This window comes from Salmo salar, chromosome 16 (genome assembly GCF_965601325.2).
Source record: "Salmo salar chromosome 16, fSalSal1, whole genome shotgun sequence".
NCBI classification, from domain to species: domain Eukaryota; kingdom Metazoa; phylum Chordata; class Actinopteri; order Salmoniformes; family Salmonidae; genus Salmo; species Salmo salar.
This window is the reverse complement of record NC_138306.1, coordinates 40,302,501-40,311,985: the sequence shown is the minus strand read 5'-3', so window position 1 is coordinate 40,311,985 and position 9,485 is coordinate 40,302,501. Positions and strand designations below refer to the sequence as shown.

Genomic DNA, 9,485 nt, shown 5'->3' with positions numbered 1-9,485 from the left:
ATTTTGAGACAGTGAAACTGAATGCACATTTTTGTTACAATATGATGGTTGTTTTTTAAGATCGAATGTTTGGAGAAGAATTAATACATTGAGAAAGGGTACATTGTATTTCCTAACACTTATCTACTCTATGCTTACATATCATTCCAGTTTTATTTGATGAGAATTGTATCTAAATTGTATCCGAATGTAGGCCTCCCTCTGAATTCAAATATTCACTGATGATTAAAAAATGAAATTGAGACAAATTTCACAGCATGGATTAAAATTTGACTAATGATTATTTTCAAGGTACTTTCATTTAATCTTCACATTCCACAAGTAGCCTAGTTATAGCAAAATGGCTGGCCCTACCAAAATGCCTAAATGGTAAAAATATTTGAGGTCTACGTCCCTCAACGAATTTTACATATGTTCCAATACACATACGTGTTTTGAATGACAATTGTCCCAAAAATCTTTGTGCTTGAACTTGACCGTCGAAATTGCATGGGAAAGGAGAGGCGAATTTGCCCCTTGCCCCCTTCCTTTATGCTGCGCAAATTGTTGAGACTGATGTCACTGCTCATTAGCATAAAATTCAGCTTGTTTGTAATTAAAGAGGGGTGGCAGATAGAATCGAGTCTTTTTTCTCATGGTAGGGAACGAATAAGCATCTTTCTCTGCAGGAACTCTAGAGGAAACACACTGTAAGTTTATAAACTTTCATATAGTTACTTGATTAGTTATTCTTGTTGCACATATAGGCCTCAAAGCAGGCTACTTTGCATCCCGTCATTTGGAAGAAATAAAAATGCATTATGCATAGACTACCACATGTGCATTAGGCTATCGGTTAACATTTCTGTTTTTTCAACAATTACACTAAGTTAATACAATTCTATGGGTATAATGTTGAATCATGCATAACGATAATAGAGAATGTAATTATTTGGAATTTATATTTCCTTCTCACATTTTATGTTGTTAGGCATAAAATATGGGATTCATTCTATGTGTCATTGCTGTGGTGAGACAGAGGTTATACCTTACCTATCAAGTTACGATTATTAGCTAATAATCTTAACTTGATAGGTGTTATCTATCACATGGAATTATTGTGACATGATAGGTCTACTCAAGCTCAGAGCAGTGCAGAGTTGAGGTTGTTTTTACCTCACGCTTAACATACTTATTGATGTGTTATTGATGTATTCACATTCACACATGATCTCTTGTCAGAATTTCTTTAACATGTGTGTAGACAGAATCCAGAATGTGCTTATTCCAGTATCATATTTCCTCCAAATCTTCCCTTCACCGATGATACAGATGATATATGTATTGATGATACAGATGATATATGTATTGATGATACAGATAGACGTTATCCCTATGAGAGCGTCTGCATTGAGTCAGTGGACATTTCGGCTGACACTTTCCACAGATACAGTATACTGTACATTGCAGGTCATAGGGCATGGCATCAGTGCAAACACTGCTCTCCTGACTCACTTGTGTTGCTTGGACAATGACTGTTGATGTTAGATTTGCCTCCGGTTCTCCTTACTCACCAGCTTATGTGGAGGGTGGTGTAGTAGCTGCATGGTAGAGAAAGCTGCATAGTAAAGGTTACTAGATATAGGCCCTGGCAGGATTAGTATTTATGTGTGCTGTCTATGCATGTATTTCTTCTGGTTTATATGACATTGCAAAACATCAGAGTAGTTATGCACTTAATGTTTTGAGAGAGCACTGATGACCAAATTCAATGAATTCCGTGTAAATCAAACTATATCTTATGAATCTCCAGTGGATTGAAGGGGCACTTGCTATTCCCGCAGCTCTGTAGATTTTTAGACTGATGTCAGCCTACACCCCTAAACTTTGACCTTTCTGAGGGGACACCTTCAAAATGTCTCCCCCCTAAATAGCATGCAGGGACAAGTTGAGTTGATGATAGGGCTAAGTATTTGTGAGCATAACTTAGCTATTAGACAGGTTCTACTGTTTCCCATTTTATCCTCATTTTACCAAACAGTTGAGTTCATCTTTTGATCATCTAGATCCAGTAAAACGTGCTCGTCTTCATTCCCGATAAAGCTAACTTGGATTTTAAATTGAGTCCTATCATGACAACAGCTCACTATAGGTCATAGGCATGTTAGGTCAGTACTAATTGGTGGAGGGCTTGCGGGCTTGAGGGAAGTATTCCACCACCCCAAATATTTGCTCTCTCTTTGACTTGATGCATGACCCTCATGCCCTTATGTGGGGTCAAGCCCTTTGAAGTATGGCTATTACAATTCCCAAAAGTGGGACCCTTTATTTGGTCACTTGTAAACCATTGAACCTGACGCTGGTAATTCTGTGATTTTGTGTGGGTGTATTGTGTAGTAATTCTGATACATATTCAAAGCAATTATTTATGGGCTATATATATTGTTATTTAATATGATTCATTCTGAAGCTATTGATTTGGAATTTGATTTTTGTCTATCAATGGCTGATCTGATCACAGGCTTGTTGTGAGTGACAGACACAAATGTACTAATCTTTGTGCATGATTCTCTATAACGTTAGATTTGGCTCAGATTCTTCTCACTTAGTTGGATAGGTTGGGTAATATTGCATTGATTCTGCTATTATGCATTAGATTACAATATTTACATTATGCTGCTTATCTATGTAAATTACAGGAGAATTAAAACGTTCATATATGATGGCAATAAATGAATATGATTATAGTAATTTACAGTCTAATGCAGTGGTCTGGCAGTAGACTGATGATGCATATTGTTCTCTATCTCCTCACCCCTCACACTCACATCAGAGGGAGAAAAGATGAAAGAACGTTTTCTGAAATTAAACTCCAATTAGAAGACTCAGAGAGCAGTCCCTATTACAATATGGTGAAATATACATAGTGTACATTTGGGACATTATAGCATCTAGTATGAAGCCCATTTATCTCAGTTAGATTCTATCTGAGTCACAAATATATACACACTTCAATATGTTACATGTTATATTCAGGCATTTGGGTGTTTTGATTCCATCCTTTTCTAAATGATCCATGTGATTCCTGCTATTCTGTCCAAATCAATCCTAATAATTGTACGCTCACACCAAAGTACTTAAGTGGATTCTACCCTTGAAGGATCTTTTGCTGTGAGTTTATATGTCCCATTGACTGTTCAGAGAATGATAACTACCAGTATTTTATATTAGATTGAGTATACTGTATGTTTCAGTTAATTGGAAAAGTGGATACATGATTGTGTTCTTTGACCAATAGAATTAAAATGATCAGGTGTTCCACACAGAGATGCCATATACAACAAATTTCTGGAATACAGCAGCCGATTTTTACTGTAGCTGGGCAGCAAGTGTCTATGTGGCTGTCATAGGTTTTACCACCTCCTTTTCAGCGATAAGTAATATTGCTGAAGACCAGGTTGAAACATAAAAAATATGAAAAACTAAAATTCAATAGAATACAACAAGAATGTGCGTTCGGTGTATAAGCATTGCACTGCACTACACTGTATGAATGTTAATCACTCAGATTTTTTTAAATCTAATTTAGCACGAAATTGATACAATGTACTAAAAATCATTCTTCACCATATTAAATAAAAGTCAACCCAGAATCATATTACGTTATTTTAGGTAGCCTATCAAAATGTCCATTGGCCTATATTTTTTTTTTAATAAACGTCAAAAAATATCAGCATGACAGTCAATTCGGTGTTGTTGGCTTCATTTGATTCACTTTCGGTAAATGTATAGATTTCCTCACCAAATATCTCGATAGAATTTCATTGTGGTCGGTATCAGTACAGGTTTTTCAACCGTTTTCATTAATCTTACTGTATGCAACACATGGGTCATTCCAGCCACCTCTCCCATCCACACCTATGAATATATAACGACACAGCATTAATAATTTAACATAATAATCTATGCATTGTGTGGGATACATGAAATCATGTGTTGAGTGGGGAGACTATATACATTTACGTGTTTTAGGGGTCTTGTGTTTATTCACGATAGTGATGGCTTTATTTTCTTATTTTGATTTTCTTGGATTAGCTATTTGACACTTAAACTGTATGTGTTGTTATGGGGATTTCTTTATATTTAATACAACATGATAACTCCAATAAATGTTTTCTTTATATTTATAATACCAAGGACAATCAAATGATGTTTTGTAGATCTACGTTTTAGGAGTGATATCTGAGTTATATAGTACCTAACCTCTAATCTATCACATGGTCTTTTACGAGCATACTTTTTTTAATCTTTCATTTGGAATTTTTCTTATTTCCCTTTTATGTCATCCACATTATTAATGAAATATGTTTATTGACTGCAATTTAAAAATGTTGACAAAATGTGATAGGCCTATAGCACCAAAAAATACATGTAATATGATGTGGCTCAACGGTTTATAAACTGCTACAAACATAATACTTCATTGCTACGACTAATAATTATAATTTCCTTACAATATAATAAAAGTGTGAACAATAGCTTTTTCATTTTGTATAACAGGTTGTTCGTCAATGTTTGTCATAAGATACCGTGCATTCTATGACTACTGCTACTTTCGTCCGATGGGGGTCGCTCTTTCTGCAGTTGCTCCAGTCCTTTCTCTTGACGTGGTTTATGATTTGAACAAAATTGCCACAGATTCGAGATACATGCTGAAATTTGTGAATCTCAATACTATAATGTAGGCTCATTTTTTCGGCTTATATTCACACGAATTTTGCAATGTCTAAAAGTACTCTCTATTTTTATTTTAGATTCATGTGTATTGTTGTGAATTGTTAGATATTACTGCACTGTTTAAGCTAGGAACACAAGCATTTCGCTACACCCGCAAAAATATCTGCTAAATATGTGTATGTGACCAATAAAATTTGATTTGATTTGGCAAGAGCTATTAAAGCCAAATTATGTATCAAATAGTTTTTTTGCTCATGTATGCCACTTAGACATAGCCTACACTTCACATTATCACAACGCCTGGAATAATCTTAATACTACATATCAAACATATTAGGATCTGTTGTGATTATTATTATATTCGCAAGTTATTTATATTGCATAATAGGTGCAATATTTTGTATAAATCTGACATGAACTGTTGATTTATGAAAATGAAATTCCAGCATTTCCCCTAGCTTAAATGGCATCAGCTAGCCTACTGCAATGCAGTTATAGGTATGCTACAGATCTTACAGTGAGATACTACATTGCAGTAAGCTAGCTACCACGCGAAGCCTTTTAGGCTAGCTGAAATGCTGTTCATGCCAGTTTTATACAAAATATTGCACCTATTATGCAATATAAATAAGTTGCGAATATAATAATAATAATCACAACAGATCCTAATATGTTTTATATGTAGTATTAAGATTAGTCCAGACGTTGTGGTTATGTGAAGTGTAGGCTATGTCTAAGTGGCATCCCTGAGCGAAAACCACAACAACCAAGGTCTTTAATATCCTTAATGGATAAAGTATAGATTAGATTCAGGAGTTCCATTTTGCCTCCATTTTATAGCCTACTGATAATTAGATACATTAATATGTGGATGTACATATGTTCATAAAAGTAGCCTATATTCTTAAAAATAAAATAAACTATTCACTTTGCCCAATTTACTCCTTATATTATATAGGTCTACACTGGGAATAAAGCACTGTTATAGTGTAGAGGCTAGAGTTAGGGGCCAGCTAATTCAAAAGAGCTCTGCTGCCCTTGACGTTAAAGATTGAGGTGGTTATCAAAATAAACATGTTTCTCAAATTGACATTGAGGTGAATTAAGATACATCGAAAGATTAATTACATGACTGTTATTATTATTGTTGTTTTTATTGTTATGATTATTATTATTATACATTTTGACACTTTTATTTCCATCGTTTTATCTCTGGTCAGATGAGCTGCGAGAAAGACTGTAAAGATAGTAAATCGAACGAAACGTATTAATATTATCTCTGTTAATTGACTAGTAGCCTATGACTTTCCAATGTGTAAATACATTATGCTAAATATAGGCCATGCTAAACTGCGTTTTTCATGCAGGTGTCTATACACAGTAATTCATCTCACCAGAAGTATTTTTTGTCAGAAGCCTTCAAACCTTGCAAAGGTTGTCATTTTTTGGGGGGTCATGGCCTAATTGATACATTTGATGCCTATTATATTCAGATAGTCATAAATTAAGATAAACTTCTAAGCCACAGAAGCATGTAGGCCTAGTCTTCGTCCATCAATTTAAACCATGATAAATGCCCCCCCCCCCCCTCCCCACACACACACACACACACACACACACACACACACACACACAAACACACACACACACATACACACACAGATACACATTTTTATAAAGGCCAAGTGGATGGGCCAAATGAGTGAAGCATATATCTCGCTTTCAAATGTAAAGTGAAAATGATTTTGAAATATGAATTGTTATTTGCCAGTATCAAGCTTACATACCGAACCCTTTCACAATACCATTAAATTGTGACTCAGGAGGGTAACCTATCCCTGTGCCTGACGTAAGCACGTATTCACTCACGTAGTAAAATATAAGAAGCTTGGACTTAGCACGTATCTTTCAACCCAACGCTGAATCCACCCGCAACCAGATCATCCATCGCTTTTTTTAAATGGGGTATCTGCTCATTTATTACAGGCGTTAAGTCGGTGAATGCATGTGAAAATACTCTTGATCAGAGCACGGTTACGCCCGGTCAGAGGATGGAGACGTAGTCACCGAGCCCGGCGTAAAGACAACGTGATACAGAACCCATCGGTTCCGTTGCTCTTTTCTCTTAGTGGTAGAGGAGGCTGCAGTGCTTCGTTATTGTGCTCGGCTGTTAGAAAGGGAACGGTGTCTTATCCACCTCTAGTCATTGCGCTTGCATGTTCCGTGCTTTTTTTTCTGGAAGGGACTGAAGGCTTGGTGCGTATTCTCTGTGTCTCTCGCGCTGTGACTCGGTGACTAGGCAAGTAGTTGACGCAAGTGTAGGCTACTTCAAGCAACAGGCGCAGCACCAGTAGTTGCAGTGACAGGTCCCTCCCTCTCCGCTGATGCTATGGTGCTGAAATGGGTGCCGGCATTTATTTCAATCACCTCATTAGAACTGTGCAATCCCGCCTTTCTACGAGGACTGAAGGAGAGTCGACTTCAAAGAAAGTGGAGCTGGGAAGATGGAGTTGTACTTTTATGTTTTGTGAAAATATGTAAAACGTATCTAAAGGGTAAAAGTTTGGTTTCAATGAGAAGTAGCTGGCAGACAGTGTTCTGGTGTATTGCGTCTTGCACAAGCATTTCGCTATACTCGCAATAACATCTGCTAATCACGTGTACCAATAAAAATTGATTTGATATGACACCAAGTGATGGGCAAAAGCTTTCAAGCGTTCTATTTCTCTGCTCATGCATCCAAGTCATGTTGGGTCCCTTCTCTAGGTCTCTCTACTTCACCCCTCCCACCACTCCTCTCCCATCTCAACCACACTATAGCCTACCCATATATCTGTCTCTTGCTTATGTCTAGCGAATGATTCAGAAAAAGATCATGGGCGTAACTAAAAAGGGAAAAGGACCATTCACGCAGAGTTGGAACAATAGACAGCAACTCACAATGGACAATGCATAGAGGAGCAGAACTGTTTGGGTTTCTGGACACGTCCACACCGGCGGGCCTGTGACGGGGACCAATGACAGATATGTGCAGCTTCCCTCCGAAGCGGTGAGAAAATGTGGTGCGGGACTGACTGGCAGACTGATTACTTGCACATATCTGAGAGTCGTCTCTGCTAGTTGGCTTGTCTCAGGCCCCTCAAGCAAAAGTAAAGTCAGTGTTTGGCATAAACTGCTCGGTGGTGGATTGACTCATTGTATAGCTAAAGTGCATCCAGATAGCGCCGGGTTTTTTTCTCTCTGGAATTGGTTCAATATCGTATAGCTGCAGCAAACTACACTGCTGCTGCAGAGCTCGAGTTTTTCTATAACTGAAATTCAGTCTGGACATCAGTAAGGCCTATTTAATTGGATTACCCCAAGTTCACGGTATGTAAGTGTGCATTCGATTCATTCCAACGGCTTGTCAATCTTATTTCAGTTGGATATAAGATCAATAAACTGTAGACTTTGGTATTACTTTGGTATTGGGTAGGTATTACCCATTTTTTACCTCTTACAAAAGTATAATAATAACAAGAATACTACTACTAATAATAATAACAGCATTATAAATCACTTTTATACATTGTTTTTGTTGCTTATTAACGTAGACTAAGTTTGAAATGATATATACATTTTGACTTCCATTTAAAAGTAAGAAAACATTAGTAGTATGTCGGCTTTAATACCCTATGTAATGTCATGTCTTAACGGAATCGTCCATTGTGCTGTCCGCGGAGTAATGATGGGGTGAACCGAGTGGCCCCAGCGCTGGCGTTTAAAGCAAACAGTTGTGCGATTGTTAGGAGAGCCTGGGAAAATGTTCTGGGGTCTGGGAGGTGGAGTGTCTTGACGCCAGACCCTCTTGTTAAGAAGACCTCTGTGCGCCCAGACATCATTGTCATGCTAATGAGCGCCTGCACGTTGTTGAACTTGATTTTGACTTCTTTCTTTGCGGCTACATTTTTCTCGGTCACTTGTTTGTGGGAAAATCTTCTCTGGAGCTACAGTGTGAAATTAATTAATCAGGCCTTTGCAACGGACAACAATAGACCCCAGAGAATCTTGGCAACACACAAAATACTTGTATTATTTTAGATAAACGTTATTTTACCAAGCCTTAAGATCACCGTTCAGATTTTGTGAGGACATTTGTGACCAGTTGAAATACACATGTTTCTTATGTTATGTGATTATCGGCCTGGACTTGTTTTATTATGAACCTTATTGGTGGATCAAAAGTAAATGCGTTCTAAATGGGCAGACGTTTTGCAATTGAGTAGTAGCAGGTGTGTGTGTGTGTGTGTGTGTGTGTGTGTGTGTGTGTGTGTGTGTGTGTGTGTGTGTGTGTGTGTGTGTGTGTGTGTGTGTGTGTGTGTGTGTGTGTGTGTGTGTGTGTGTGTGCTCTCTCTCCTCTTTCCCTTTACCCACTGGGTGATGTACAGTAGTCTATATCTTGTTGCTGTAATTTTCATATTAAAAACCACAGACTATTTATAAGTAGACTAAGCTTGTAATGCTGCCAGTTCCACTTCACAAAATAGCTCTTTTTGTTTCAAATCAGCTGCTATAATAGGCCTATGTCATCTTCGGTGAATTTTGTGCTGTGCACCATCTGAAATATGCACTTTTTCTGATAATGATATTTTGTCCTTGCATAATTACATCTGTTTATGTATAACACCAACTTGTTGTTTTCTGTAGTTAACATTGTATTTTATGGATATCTTCAACAGGCAACAGGTGCTGAAATCAGAGAGAGACTTTCATCCATAAGCAACTGCCTT

General features: G+C 37.3%; 1 long non-coding RNA gene across 2 annotated transcripts in view; it reads left to right on the top strand.

The window, feature by feature from the left end:
• The first annotated feature begins 594 nt into the window (after positions 1-594).
• Positions 595-9,485, top strand: part of LOC106573590 (uncharacterized) — a 67,337-nt gene continuing 58,446 nt past the window's right edge. Inside the window, exons 1-2 of one of the 2 annotated variants that reach the window (XR_014380900.1) lie at positions 595-689; positions 9,435-9,485. The exon at positions 9,435-9,485 is cut by the window's right edge and continues 3 nt beyond it. This is a non-coding gene — a long non-coding RNA (uncharacterized LOC106573590). Of the gene's footprint in view, positions 690-6,626; positions 8,086-9,434 lie in introns of those variants that run through there. The other variant, XR_001321373.3, reaches the window with a different exon arrangement.